This window comes from Terrapene carolina, unplaced genomic scaffold (assembly GCF_002925995.2).
Source record: "Terrapene carolina triunguis isolate 2854851 unplaced genomic scaffold, T_m_triunguis-2.0 Scaffold16216, whole genome shotgun sequence".
Lineage (NCBI taxonomy): Eukaryota > Metazoa > Chordata > Testudines > Emydidae > Terrapene > Terrapene triunguis.
The window spans coordinates 5,657-9,071 of NW_020680567.1; the positions used below are offsets into that span (position 1 = coordinate 5,657).

General features: G+C 43.2%; 1 pseudogene; it reads right to left on the reverse strand.

Annotated features, from left to right (window-relative positions):
- Positions 1 to 279: 279 nt before the first annotated feature.
- Positions 280 to 2,189, reverse strand: LOC112119504 (annotated as a pseudogene).
- Between the last annotated feature and the right edge of the window lie 1,226 nt (positions 2,190 to 3,415).

The window sequence follows — 3,415 nt, forward strand, 5'->3', positions numbered from 1 at the left end:
ATTTATGGGCCAAACTTCTATTGTTGCCCTGGCTCTCCACGAACACAGTCACTTTGTAAATGCTGTTGCCTGCCTTGTTCTCCTTCCCCAAGTGCATTGTCCTCCATCACCAGCCCCTGACCCGTTGCTCCAGACCTCATACCCCATCAGAACTGCGCTCTAGAGAATGGAAATCAGTAGCTCATGTCATCTCAGATATAAGGGTCCAGGATGGAATAGGTGGCCATTGTTTTTATTTCTGGTGTCACCAGCACTGAAGCCAGGTGATGAACTGACCCTTCATTTCACAAACACATTGATTATCCTCGCACGAAGGTGTTTACTTTTCACGCTGTACACAATTGGGTTCATCAGGGGTGGAACCAGCAGGTAGATGTACCCCAGGAGAATCTGAAGTAAGGGAGAAGAGCTATTCCCAAATCTATGTACCAGAGACAAGCCGAACTCTGGTATGTAGAAGAGAAGGACAGCGCAGAGGTGGGAAACGCAGGTGTCCAAGGCCCTCAGGCACTCTGTATTGGACGCGATGCTCAGCACTGTTTTGAGGATCATCACATAAGAGAGGAAGATGAGCAGCGAGTCCAACCATGTGGTAAAGAATGCAACAGATAAGCCATAGATGCTGTTGTCTGTGATGTCCGCACAAGCCATTTTCATGACCTCCTGGTGCAGACAGTAGGAATGGGAGAGGACATTAGCTCGACAGTATTGGAACCGTTTCAGGAGAATGGGGAGTGGGAATATTACAGCCACCCCTCTTAGCACACACACCAGTCCCATCTTGGATATTCTTGGCAGGGTTAAGATGGAAGCATATCTCAGTGGGTTACAGATCTCAGTGAAGCGGTCAAAGGCCATCAACAAGAGCACGGAGGATTCAATGCACTGAAGTGAGTGGATGAAGAACAGCTGGGCAAAACAGGCATTGAGGCTGATCTCCCTGATATTAAACAAGAATATGCCCAGTATCGTTGGAATGGTGGATATAGATAAGGCAAGGTCTGTGATGGCCAACATGGAAAGAAAAATGTACATGGGCTCATGGAGGCTTGGATCTATTTTTATAATGAACAGAATGACTGAATTTCCTACTATCGAAATAATATACATTATGCAGAAGGGGATAGAGATCCACAGATAGACGTCTTCCTGCCCAGGTATCCCAGTGAGAAGGAACACTGCAAATTTGAATGTGGTGTCATTGACAGCTGACATAATGTACTGGACAGGTCCAAGGAGTTTTGAAATTTCCTTCCTAAAAGGAAAAAGAACAGGTGACTAGATGATAATTAGTGAGGCATCTTTCTGCTCTCAGTGCAAGTCTATAGACTCCCAGGAGCTCAAGGAAGATCAGCAAAAACATAGTCTTGAATTTACACCACTGATAGGAAGATAGGCATTGCCAGACTGGATCAGACCTGTAGTCCATCTAGCCCAGTAACCAGTGACCAGTTCCACATGCTTCAGAGGAAGGTGGAAACAGCCCTGCAGTAGGAAGCTATGGGAAAACCTGTTCCCAAGGAAAGTTTCCCCCTGACACTCACTAGTTTGACATATTTTGTGGTGTAAATCAGGAAGGTTTATCACCCATCCAAAACGTTTTTTGTGAAAAAAAGTCCTCACTACTGTAATCGGATGTCCTTGTTATGCAGATAAGCATCCAGTCCCTCTTTGAATCCTGCTAAGCTTTTGGCCCCATTGACATCCATAGGCTGGGAGTGACACAGTCCATTTGAACACTGTGTGATTTTGCAATTGTGACCTTACCACAGACACCTCCACTTCTGACTGTGGCTTATTGTATCATGATATGTGAGTAAACACATGGCAAATGCATGGGAAATATGGTCATTGTAGTTATCGGTCTTGCGTTGAAGCTATATATAAATTTATTTCATTGCCTCGTTATATATTTTTTTTAATTTTCTCCACTCCTGAGAGTCTAAATTATGCCACTGACTCTTTCCAGTACATGGGATAAATTCTTAGTGACAGGTGCTTAATTCAATAACAGTGACTTTAACTACATCACTCCACATTTACATGGTAAATTCTATCAGAACCGGACTCTATTAACTTTCCCTTCCAAAATGCTCCTGGTGATATTCTTACCTGCAAGCTGATGTGCTTAGCCTGGCCAATGTTGACTGAATCCAGAGAGCTCAATCATCCTACAGGCTTCTCTTCATCCGCACAGGACCTATATCCTCTCCCCATGAAGGGTCTATAGATATTTCGGAAGTTACAAGCTGACACGGACAGAGGGTTTGGCCCCACACATAGATGAATAGTGCAAACACTAGGTTTCAACTAATATCCAGTTGAGTGCGCAAGTTGCCTCAGCCATGTCCGTGTGACAGCTGATGGGCATAAATTATTTAAAAAGACTATAACACTCTCCTTTCCTGCACCCCAGCTCTACTCTTTGCTGAAACACAGACCAGCAGTTTTGTTCTTTCAGGACTTTTTGGAAAGTCTTGCACAGGTACTGCAGTTGTTGTGTGCCAGACCCTGAATATAAATGTTTGAAACACCTTCTCATGAGTTTACCAGGAGACAGTATCATACGACTTTTCACTGAAAAAAGAGTTAATAGCAAAACCAATTGTAAACAGTATTTGGAATATTTGGCATAACATTTATAAGAATGTCAACCCATTCTTTTCTCTCTCATCTTCTTTCAGAGCTGATTTCTCAGAATAGAGAGGGACTTAAAATGTAGCATCTGTCATTTGGATTTCTTCAGAACCTGAAAATTTTGCAGCATCTCAGCCCTCATTCAGTCACTTTTCAGCAAACAAAAGTCTAGTAGCTCCTCTGTCCCTGGGTTAATAGCTGACTGGTTCTCCTCAGGTTCTGTTCTGCCAATTTGTAGCCTGTATCCAGAGTGGTAACAGGCATTGGGATCAGTATAGAAAATATTCATTCCCTGAGCTCCCACACTCTCATACATAGTAACCCCAGCACCTATTATTCAGCTGCAACGAGTGTTTGCAGGAAATGAATTTCAATGTCAAATGCATGAGTATTCATGGAAATGGAAATTCCCACATGAAAGTAGCCTATTGCTCTCTCTTTCTCTGACAGTCTTTGTCCTGTATTCATAAAATCCATAGCACCTGGGAATGGGATTGGGACAGACGTGGAGCTGAGCTACCATAATGAATGTTGTTGGGATATTTGCTGTAGAGTTATATTAGGTTAACTATTGGGATGTTTATGTTATGACTATATTGGATTAAACCTGTGGTTCTTCTTAGTTTAACAGCAGGCTGCTGGAAAACATAGATTCATAGATTCATAGATTCTAGGACTGGAAGGGACCTCGAGAGGTCATCAAGTCCAGTCCCCTGCCCGCATGGCAGGAACAAATACTGTCTAGACCATCCCTGATAGACATTTATCTAACCTACTC